Consider the following 12,788-nt stretch of genomic DNA (forward strand, 5'->3'; position numbering starts at 1 on the left):
TTAACCATTTAAACTTCAAAATTTCTTAACAAAATTTTAATCTGACCTTAATATACTATCCCATAGATATTGAATAAATACTAAAATAATAATTTTCTCATTGGAATTGTAGTCCCAAAACCACTGTTTTTGACACCACTGAAAATGGGCTGTTACAGACTATGGGTGTAACATCCCGTTTTCTGTAAAGTAGGAACAGTGGTTTCGGGACTAAAAATATAAGGTTAAATAATTTATTTTAATATTATTTTGTGATTTAAAACATGATAGTATTGTCGTATAAAAATTTTGTTAAGAAATTTTACCGTTTACATGTTCAATTTGATAAAAAGGACTAAATCGCGTAAAGTGTAAAAGTTGTGTTCTATTAGCTAAAGGTACTAAATAGCTATAAAAATTTAATGAGGAAGTATTTATATGGTAATTAGACCATTAATGAGTTAGTGGATGATAATGGCTTGACAATCTTGTAATTATCAATGTTTTAAAAGAGTAAATAGGTAACTAAGTGAATAAAGACAAAAGGTTAGTAAAATTAAAAGTAAAGTATCATCTTTCTTCCTTCTTCGACAGAAATTGAAGAGGAAGGAAGCTATTTTTGGCTAAGAAGCATTCGTCCAAGCTTCTATTGTCCAATTGGATCAAGAAAAGCAACGTATAGATTTAAATCGGGGAAAAGATAAAGTATTTAATTAAGCAACCGTTATCTCCGTGCGAATTTAAGGTAAGTTCGTGGACTCAAACTTAATTTTATTTTTAATTATGGTTTAAATTAATTAATGTTAAATTAGCTCTTGATATAAAATGTATGCATATTATGGAATTAATGTTAAGGAAAATGAATGAGGAATTTATGGAAGTAAATAATTGTACAATCATCGATATATTTGACTAGTGCTGGGTGCAATCTTTGTTAGCTTATCCGACTAGTGCTAGGCACACAACTGTCGGTTTATCTGGCTAGCGCTGGGCGCAATTATTGTTGGTTTATCCAACTAGAGCTAGGCTCACAATTATTATCGTCAGTATATCCAACTAGCACTAGGTGCAAATATCGTTGGTTTATCCAACTAGAGTTGGGCTCACATTCAATATCGTTGATTAATATGACTAGTGCTGGGCACCGGGTGCCATGTTGCTAATAGATCTTGCGATAAGATTACTTGTGTTATCGAAAGAACTGAAATTTTATTTGGTTAAGTTATAAATTTTATACTAATATTGATTGCTTTTGTGTTTAGCTAATAAATGGAACCTATTAATGGTAAATTGATTTACATGTTGGCACATAGTGTGCAAGATACCCATGTATCTAATATTATTCTAAGTGGTTCCACGGGCACAGTTCTATTACGAGGTTATATGAGTTCAATACGAACTAGTACAGGTATGTATGCAAAATACACGGAATTAGTATACATTTATGACTTATGAATACATGGCATGACCAACTTGGTTGACGATTATGTGTTAAACTTATGGGACAAATTAAGTTGTGATATGCTTTGTTTTAAATTCTTAATTGTGGTTCAATGGGCATGAGAATAAAGAAAGATTGGCAAATGCTTCGATTAGAATTGCTATAAAAGCATGGTAAGGTAAGAGTTTTTGGATGATTGGAATATGTTTAGTCATATGCTTGAAATATGAATGCACATAAGTAATGTGAACTTATGTTATGGTATTTTGAATTGATTTGCTAGTTATTGTGATATTTATAATGAGAGGTTATTGTTGTTAGGCTAAGGCCAAGACATGTTGGATTATTTTAAATAGATTATGCTTATTAATTGAAATGATAAGCTTTATTATTGAATTACAAACTTACTAAGCATTACATGCTTACTTTATGTTACTTTCTTTGTGTATTTAGATATCGGAAGCTCGCCCGGGGTGGAAGTTGTCGAAGATTTCATCACACTATCTATTGGCTATTTTGGTATTTGTGGTTTTGTAATTTTGGTTATAATGGCATGTATAGGTCATTTTGGCTAATGGTAGCCTATATGTCTTGTTATGTATTTAGCCATTTGATTTGGCTTGAAAATGGTATATGTTTTGTTACGTAAACATGTGTAAATATGTGTATTTAGCCATATATGTGTTTGACCATTTAGGTAGATTTTGGAAGTTTAATTGATATATTTTAAAGAAGCCAATTAAGGTGCCTATTAGTATCATGGTTGAGTGTGATTTTATAAGATGTTATAAGCTTTTTATTTATTGGTATTGAATGTCTAATTATGCCATGATTATATGCAAATTGAGACGCTTAGGTTGGTACCAAGTTGGGTGAGAAATATGGCTTGGAAAATGGCCTATTTTGGTCCACACAGACAGAGACACAGGTGTGTGTCTCAACCGTGTGTGACACACGGCCTAACACACGAGCGTGTGTCTTGGCCGTGTGACCCTTGCACCTAATTAATGTAAATTAAATTGTCCACTCGGCCTAGCACAAAGGCGTGTGTCTTGGCCGGGCATGTGGCTTGGCCGTGTGACCCAAGTCAGAGAGTTACACAGGCATGGGCAAGGGTTGGGACACGGCCCTGTGCCTCACATCAAATACCGACATGGCATGAGACATGGGCATGTCACTTGGCCATGTGAGCCACACGGCCTGGCCACATGGGCGTATGTCCCCTGCACTTAGGAGAAATTTTATGATTTTGCAAAAAATTCTTTGAGCTTCCGGTTTAGTCCCGACTTGATTCTAATCTTTATTTTGGGCCTCGAGGACCCATATAAGGGACTTTATGATTGATTATGAATGGTTTTTGATTTGAATGTGAAATGAACATGAAATGTCTGTTTGTTCGATTATAAGTCTGGTAATGTTCCGTAACCCTGTTCCGGCATCAGATACGGGTTAGGGGTGTTACAATGAGTAGTTCTAGGCATTATTTCAAAAAAAATAGATATCATTAGAACTTATATTGAAATTGTTCAAAATATTCCACCACATGAATTTGATTAATATTCTACCTCATGTTGAAACTTTATTGTGACAAATGGCGACAATAAAATTATGCTACATAGAAATACTTGCCAAAACGGAAAATTTGAATTGCTTTAGTATGTATATATAGATTTTCTTTTAGATTTTTTTTTTAGATAAAATGAGCTTTGTTTCTGGTTACTGAATATTATTTGACAAAATTTTAAAGGCTTTTATAAAAAATGTTTCTAAAAAGCAATAAATTTTCAAGAACTTTTAAATTATTTTCACTATTTTAAATATATATTTATATTATAAAAATAAAAATAATTATTTATTAAATAAAAAATAGAACTTGACTCGATTTCAAGTGATTGTGATTTTCAAAATTGCATTTAATAAACCATTTAAGCACATCAATTCTTGTCATTTTTCAGTTTTTTAGCTTTTCTTACTTGCCTTAGTTTTAAGATATCCTTATATTCTGAAATCTTGACATTGTTATAAATATAAAATTATTGACTTAAGATAATTTTTTAAAACCAAATGAAAAATTTTAAAATAATTGCTTATGATTGTTAGTACCATATTTATTTCTATCCATAAACCTTGAAAATTAACCTAAAATCTCATATTGCAATAATTTTTTTTTAAAAATAAAATGACGACAAGGGTTAACTCAATTTATTAAGTAACATCACAAATTACAGCATTATGAATTTCCGACGAATATTTCATTTCGAAAAAACACATTTTGGCCTCACTGTACATTTTTTTACAAATCAAATGGGCTACAGAATTACAATTTCATCTGATCCAAGTTAATTTGGCCGAATTAAAGTTGTTGAACTCAGCTATGCATGTCTTAATTCGCATGCCTATTAAGGTGACGTCAGAAGCTAAGTTCCTTCTCCTATTAACCAGGCCCACGTGATCCATCTCAAAAATTACCTTTATTTTCAATTTGCCTGCAATTTTAGTGTGAGTTTGGATGGGCGGTGCGTTTACCTGCGGTTAGTGTAAAAACAGCGGTGGCGGTGAGATTAGATACTGTAGCGATACTGTAGCGTGAGACAAAAAGTAAGCTAAACGCACCGCACCGCACCCAATCGCCCATCCAAACCCACCCTTAATGCTTTCTTCCAAAGCCACGCACCTTGCCTCTTCCACTGACAACCTTAACCCTATAAAGCCCCCACCACCTCCTAAAACAAAGCCCTCATCATCTCTAGCAATTGCCCCATACCGATTCCATTTGTGAAAGTAAAGGCTCATTTATAAAGTTGTATATCCAGAACTCCTTATTAAAGGTGCTAGCTCTTTCCTAAATTATCTTCGCCTCCTCTTCTTTTCCTCTGAAGATGAAATTGTTTCTATTGTTCCAACAGTTCCATAAAATCACCATGAGATTAGCCATTGTTCTTTTGTCAAGCATTCTTATCATATCTTCCAACCAGTCAATACAGTGATCATACTTCTTTGAAATAATGCTGTCAGACCATCCACCTAAAGCAAGAACCGCACGAGATGTCGGGCAGTTTTTTAATGCGTGTAGCAGAGTTTCAATTTCAGCTCTACACCTTGGGCATCTCGTGTCAAAACTGTGTCTAATAGAAGCAATATTTTCGTTCGTCAGGAGGATTTCATGCCCCACACGCCAAGTAAAGACATGAATCTTCGGTAATGTATCAAGCTTCCATAGAGCTTTCCAAAAAATTTTGTGCGGGCCATACCTTATTTCTTTCAACTGCAACCATGAGTAAGCAGACTTTGAGATAAATCATCCATAAGGGTTGTGGAACCAAATAACTTTATCATCTTGGCCCTCGTCCCCTATTGGTATGTTGCAAATCTTATTACCCCAATCAGGCCCATACACTTTTAACTTTCTAAACATTCCAGCTTCTTCTATCCTCAAGCCACAGGTCTTTCATGCTCATCACATTTTGGTTGAAACTGTCTCCTCTAATTGTTTCCCCATTTAGATCTTCCATTCCCTAGTTGTCAGCCAGGATATTTATCATTTCTCCATTCCCCACCTACCACTCAAATCCGTCTTTAAGAACTTCTATTGCTGCCGCAATACTCGACCAGGTAAAAGAAGCTTTGTCCACTTTTTTGGCTTTAAAAAAATTACCCTCAGGGAAATATTTCGAAGAAAGTACTTTAAAACATAGAGAATCTTTGTTGTTTATAAGCCTTCATACTTGACGCCCTAATAAAGCCAAATTGAAAAATCGAACATTTTTAATTCTAAGACCTCCCATGCCCTTCGGTTTGCACAGAGTCTTCCAAGGGACCATAGTCCAAAATCTGCCTTTATCTTTTCCTGCCCACCACGTTTTACTTAGCCTGGCTTGGATATCCTAGATCACTCTTTTGGGAGCTAAAAAAATTGACAGCACATACGTTGGTATAGATTGGAGAACTGCTTTGATGAAGGCTTCTTTGCCACCAAAAGAGAGCAACCTCTTGGTCCAGCTATTGATCCTGCAAGACAATCTATTATTAGTCTATTTGAAAGCCTCTATTTTCTTCTTACCGATTGAAATAGGAAGGCCCAAGTAGTTGTTCAGGTTTTCTACCACCGTCATGCCTAGAAGATTACTGATGTTGTTTCTTTGAGCTCTAGTAGTGTTGGGACTAAATTGTAACATTGACTTCTCGAAATTAATCTCTTGTCATGAAATGTTGGAAAAAAATATTAAGCATATTAACCAACATTTCAACATCACTCTTTTTATTTCTCACGAATAGAAGTGCGTCGTCAGCAAAGAATAAGTGATTTATCCTAAGCCCATTTCTACTGGCTCGGATTCCACTTAGGATATTATTATCCTGAGCTTGGATGAGCATTTTCAAAAATGCTTCCATGTAAAATAAAAATAAATAAGGGGAGAGGGGGTCCCCTTGACGGAGACCCCTCTTGGGGGTGATAATATCCAATAAAATATTATTACATTTAACCATATATTTAACCGAACGAACGCAATTCATAAATTTGACAATCCACTTCTCATTGAATCCCATATTCTTCATAATTGTTTCAATAAAGTCCCACTCAACGTGATCATATACTTTGCTCATATCGAGCTTGACAACGAACCCTTTGTTAGGTCCGTTTTTAGAACTTTTAAGATAGTGAATGAGCTCATGTGCAATTAGAATATTATCATGTATCATTCTCCCCAGCACGAAGGCGCTCTGATTTTGACTGATGCAGCTAGGAAGAACCACTTTAAGGCGATTGGCATAAGTCCTCAAGATGATCTTGTAGACAAACCTGCATAAACTAATAGGACGGAAATTAGTAAGCTCAAATGGGCTCTAGTTTTAGGAATTAAAATGATCATAGTTTCATTAAGGTTAGAAATATTTTTGTGCCCATTAAGAACATCCAAGCAGAAGTTAATAGTGTCGCTTCCCACAATCTCTCAGTGATGTTTGAAAAAATTTCCTGAGAGTCAGTCAATACCAGGAGCTTTATTTGGGTCCATCTGCTTAATGGCCTGGTGGACTTCATCCTCTGTATAATCCCTCGTAAGCCACTCGTTTGTCTCTCTGGTCACACACTCCCTAATATACCCCATCTTATGTATATTAACCCTTTGTAACACCCCAAACCCGGCCTAGAAGTTAGGCCCGAATCTGGCGCGTCACATTGAAGTGTTTTTCAAAGACTATGTTCTCATTGAAAACCCTTCTTACTACTCAAAACCTCTAGCCATTTTAAAACCGTGAAACGTTAATTCCCTTAAAACCGTACTTGTTGCGGAAGCTTACTTTTAAATAGTTACGGAAATGAGATATTATGAAAACCAATTGTTGTTTTGGAAAACTGTCTCTACTTCTAACAGATATTAAGCATACTAAATAAATTTCCCAAATAAAAAGTTAAGAAAATAAAGAGGCCCTAATACAACCCTAATCAAAAACCAAAGTGCTTAACTAAATAAACGAAATAGAAAAACATGTGCAGTTGTGTGGTCGTCTCCAACTCCATTTGCGACACCGATCCACCTAACGCTGGGGATTACCTACACAGTTAATAAACGGGGTGAGTTTACGAAAACTCAGTGTGTAATCCCCTTACTAGAGTAACAGTCAGTAAACAGACAGAATTCAGAATCAGTCTGGGCCAGAGCCCATTACAGTAACGGTACAATCCAGTTCAGAGCATACGTGGGCCAAAGCCCGTTACAATATCATTTGGGTCACAGCCCATAACAGAATAAATTGGGTCTAGCCCATCTTAGCCTCAGTTGGGCCGAAGCCCACATCGCAATAATATCACAATAATATCATACATGCAATGTTGTGCAACCCACCCCAATAATCCAACCATTACACACCAACTCCGTCCCCCGGTACACATCATGTGGGGATATAAATATCGACCCACCCATCCGATACACATCAATGGTAGCCCGGTTGCGGCACTACCTTCATTGCAGTAAGCTGCTAATCAAATATTAGGTTTAATAGCCATCGGTGGATCCACGGTCGTCAAGCAACCATGCGATCCTCATATACTTCCTTCGTTCCATAATTCTCAACCCATGCAATATGTCGTGTATGTCATGCTCAATCATCACACGTGTATGCAGAATGGCCATACTCAGTAACAGTAAACATATATTAAGAATATATCAGTCATACAACCATAGTCAAGTCAATTAAAACGCAGTCATACATTCATAATCAAATCAGTCAAATTCAAAGTCTAAGTCAGTTATTTACCCTCAAGGGCAAAACAATTATTTTACCCTATAGGGGTATGTCGGTCATTTTACACTACAAGGGTATTTTAATAATTTTACAAATCAGGGGTGTTTCAATAATTTTACAAATTAAGGGTATTTTAGTAATTTTACAAATCGATGGTATTTCAGTAATTTTACAAATCGAGGGTATTTCAATAATTACACAATCGAGGGTATTTTGATAATTTTACAAATCGGGGGTATTTCGGTAATTTTACAAATCAAGGGTGTTTCGGTAATTTCTCTTTATTATGGGTTTATTACTTATATTGGCCTGTTAACAAGTCCTCGTTGGCTAAAGTGAACAGATACTATGCACCAAGTAGGATTCTAAAGAAGAGGAGGTGAGTTATTAAGACCGCTTAAGTACCAAGCTCTCCCTAGATCCAATCCTAGATATGCATATACCCATTGCCACACCTTAAGCTTATGACTCGTCCACGGTCGCGATTAATTAATTATTTTAGTTTTATGTCTGTTTGAGTAGTTACCAAAAACTAGGTCCACAACCTATTTACTAAACACTAACAGATCCACACTTATTCATTTGACCCCTTTAGGCCCAATCTCGTTCACATGGCCCAACAGGCCTAATCACATTCATTGGCCCATCAGACCCAACTACTTCCCACTTAACAGTTAGATTTACACAAGCGGGCCCACAGGCCCATCAAACCCATTCAGCCCATCGAGGCCCAGAACAGCCCCAGCACACGAGAATGCTCATGGCGGCTTTCTGCTTTTGTCGATTTCTAACAAAGAAGGGCGTAAATACACACCTATTTATGAGAACGTGCCAAAGTCCATGATCACCAACCTTAGTACATCCTGCATTGGGTCTTAATCACCTTTTTCTTTTTCATCAACTCATCTGGTTCGCTCTATTTAAAGCCAGCTTCTTACCATTTCCCATGCTAGCTTCCCGATGTGGGATTACTTTCAGCTCTTTTTATGTCATATTTTATCCTCAATTAAATATAAGGTTTATAGGCCAAAGTTTAGGTTCCTTTAAAAGAAAAACCAAAATAAATTGCAAGAGCCAAGACTTGAACCCAGGCTCCCTTGGAACCTTAATGACGCTACAACCATTAAACCACAAGCTTCCTTATGTCATTTATTTACCACAATAATTTAAAAGGCCTTCATCCAAGCACCCAGGGTTTTATATCACTTATTACAAAAATTTTTGCTAAAGCCCAGGTTTGAACCCAAAATTTCTCCAACACTTCTCAAGGCCATTAACCACTAAAGCAGACATTTAATTGTATTATTTCCTTGTACAATTAAATGCTTATATACAACCTCCTTACAGACCCATACTAAAGGCCCAATACTTCTAGGCCCAAATTCGAGGCGTTACACCCTTTGACCTTTTGACCGAAACCATCTCAAGAAATAGTTTTTGGCCACTTGGCTAATGTCCTTGCTATTTGTCACCCAGTTTCCTTCCATATCTTTAAGCTTCTCTATAATATTTTTCTTCAACCACCTAATAGCTTTAGCATGGAAATATCGAGTGTCCGATCCCCCTCCCTTAGCCATTTTGATCGAGACCTTTGAGCCCATTAACTTTCTTCCCTAGGATAAAGAAAATCAAGCCTTTTACGAGTTTCCTTCAAAGTCCTCACACTATCCCCTCTACTAGTAGAGTCAATAATCAAATTGATTTTTTTCTCCAGTCTTCGCATTTCACTCTTCAATTTTCCATATTTTTTACGCTGCCAAAGACCAAAAACTGACCTAACCCTATCCAACTTATCCCTATAATCCGTATCAACCCTGTTCCATGCATTACCTATAATATTTTTTGCTTCCCTATCACTCGCCCAGCACAAATCAAATTTGAAACACATTCTAGGGTCATTAGAGAAATCTTTTGGTTTATGACCCCATAAGTATAGGAGAATTGCATCATGATCGGACTGGGTTTGCCTCACCGCTTTTGTAGCCATATTGCAATAACAATTATTCAAACTAAGCTAGGGTTTAAAACATTATATTATATACAATGTCAAGATTTTTGGTTTCAATTTACATTGGCCTTGGTTCTATATATATATATATTAAATGACGAGTTATTAATCCAAATTAAAAAAATGGTATATTATATACATATCCTTATCCATATTTATAATTATACATTTCCATGCGAAGAACCCACTATTACTTTATTTATCAAACTTTATTTTTTTAAACATTAATTTCATTATAGATTTTTATCTTATCTGATCTTTTTAATACAATACCTAAAACTATCCATAGTTCCTCATTAACCCTTAAATAGAAAGATGATACGCTTCAAGATACTAAAACACATGTCCTCCTACACAGACAATACCAAACCTAATTTTGATTTTACCTAAAATTGTGAGGAGATTAAAGTTAGAAACCATTAACTAAACAAAACTCACAACCCAATGTTAAGATTATGTTGTGTCTTGAGTGTTGTAATAAGATGTAACATTTTTCTTACGTTAAACTACAATTCCAGGAACCACAGTGAAACTGAAATACAAGATGAATATATAATACTACTTTCTCATGATCATTTTAATTCTCTAGATCAGATTATTTATTACTTCTAAAGACAGCGTTAAATAGCTGAATCAACCCCCGAATAATAGAAGGCACGGCAGCGACAAACATGACAAATCGAAAATTCACCAATTTGTCGGGAGTTACGGCAAAAACTGCCAAACCGTAAGTGACGATCATCGAAATCGTGGCAATAATAATTTCAAGATGGAAAGAGAACCTGTAAGTGAGAGAGGTGACAACAAGTACGGAGGCGGAGAGAGCGATGGTGTTGGCGATCAAGAAAACATAGTAGGCGGTAGATTGGTATGCATAAATGGCATGGCCTACACGATTTTTGTCTTTGTCTTCTTGCCATACGCCACCAGGAGGGGTGACACTAGCTTGGAAGGTAATGAAAGCTATGAGGGTTGCTACTAATAACATAATGTTTTGAACATTGCCAGGCTTGTCTACATTTTCGTCATATTGGAAACGTTTGTACCAGCTCTTGCTTGTGCTTAAAAGGTTTATCATTTTTTTGATTTAAGCAATGAAAATGATACTTAAGTTTTTGGTCATCCTTTTTTTGATTTAAGAAATGAAAAGGATACTCAAGTTTTTGGTCATCGATTCAATATATATAGGTGCTACTTTAATGGAATTGCATGGGTCAATCAACACGTAGGGAAGTTCTTTTATATGAATAATTTTCAACCCTTTACTTTTGAGTTGAGTGGAACTATTTCCATACATGAAATATTAAGGTACTGTTGTGACAACCGACTGGTTGGATTACCTTTTACTAATACAAGCCATTGTAGTATTCAAATTACATTACTAGTCACTCAATTATTGGTAAGCTTTTTTTGTCATTTAACTATGAAAAGTTATAAAATGCTCACCCAACAATTCAATTTTTTTTATTATGTAGAGAACTTGACAGCTTTTAAAATTGACAGCATAACAACTTTAATCCTCAACATTTATACATTGTGTGATTTTAGTCTTGATTCTAAAAAATTTAACTCTTCAACATAATGTGTAAATGTTGAGGGTTATATTTTTTTTAGAATCAAGATTAAATTAACACAATATATAAATGTTGAGAATTTAAATTGTTATTATACCTTTTAAAAGCTAGCACGTCATCTTCCCGTTAGTCATTTAATAGTTGGTGACCAAAAAAGGCAAAATCAAATAGTTGAGTAACCATTATTGTAAGTTTTCATCATTGGATAACCAAAAAGGAAACTTACAAATAATTGATTTATTTTCTTCAACAAAAATAAAATAAAATTTTATTAATAATTGACAATCAAAACTTAGCAGCCTAATGTATTGAAGATTGTGTTATGTTTGAGTGCTATAATAAGATGCAAGTGTCACGAGCCGTAGATCAAAGCCCGTGAAGAATTCATAGACTCATCAAGGTCAACTAATTAAACAAGACTCATTTAATTCACTTGAACTAGCCTATTCATGGAGCACATGGAAAAACTCATCTACTTGAAGTCTTGTGGCTCAGTGAAATAAAACAAAAGTTACCAAGGTAATTATTGTAGGCACTATATCAATCGTTGATGTAATTTGATCTGTACCTTTAGATCTGAGGGAACTCAACTATAAATAAAGGTCTTCCCTCTTATTTGTAATCATTCCATTGTATTTTATTCTTTGAGTTTAAAATATATTTCAAAGTATTTACTCAATCACTTGGTGTGTACTGCTTTTTCGTGACTGTTCAATTCTTTCAAGCTCCTTTATCTTTTCAGTTTACTTTGGTTATATTTAGATGCCTTAAAAAATTTAGAATTCTAATTTTTTAAAAATAAAATTAATTTAAACGAATTTGAAATAAAAAAAATCGCCTAAAACCACCCAATTTTTCAAACTGGTATTCTAACCCCTAGAAACAAATTGCAACGTGTTCCTTACGTTAAACTATTACAAACTGACAATCAACCCTTTGACTTTTGATTTGAAGGGTGTAGGTGAGTGGAATTATTTCCAAAAAGAAATATCATGCTACTTTCGTGACAATCAAATGGTTGGATAAATTGTTAAAATCTGAGACAAATTACGATGCTGGGTTTAATAATTTTCTTGTACTTGTTTTGATTTGAAATAAATAGTTAATTATTAATCGAGCTTTAACTCGATTGGTATGTATATTATTATAAATATAGGAGGACGTGAGGTTAAATACACTTCAGCGCATTATCTTTCTAATTATTGGTGGGGAGAGATTATACCTAATTCTGAACATTTTATTAAATAGATAAGATGTAACGACCCGATAGTCACGGGTATCGAAAAGTATATTTTTGGGTATCCGTTTTCGTAAAACAGATTCATAAATATTTTTAATAAATATTTACGAAGCTAGTTGTGTGGTTAATTAGGTTTTAGTTAGTTGAATTAGTTTGAATTAAGGATAATTAGGTGAAAGGACTAGATTGCGTATAGGGTAAAAGTTGAATTATAGAATAGAGAAAAATTAAGGGACTAATTAAACAATTAAACCTAAAATTTACAAGTCTGTGGTAAAAATAAATTCCATGTGTGCAAAT

This window comes from Gossypium hirsutum, chromosome A12 (assembly GCF_007990345.1).
Source record: "Gossypium hirsutum isolate 1008001.06 chromosome A12, Gossypium_hirsutum_v2.1, whole genome shotgun sequence".
NCBI classification, from domain to species: domain Eukaryota; kingdom Viridiplantae; phylum Streptophyta; class Magnoliopsida; order Malvales; family Malvaceae; genus Gossypium; species Gossypium hirsutum.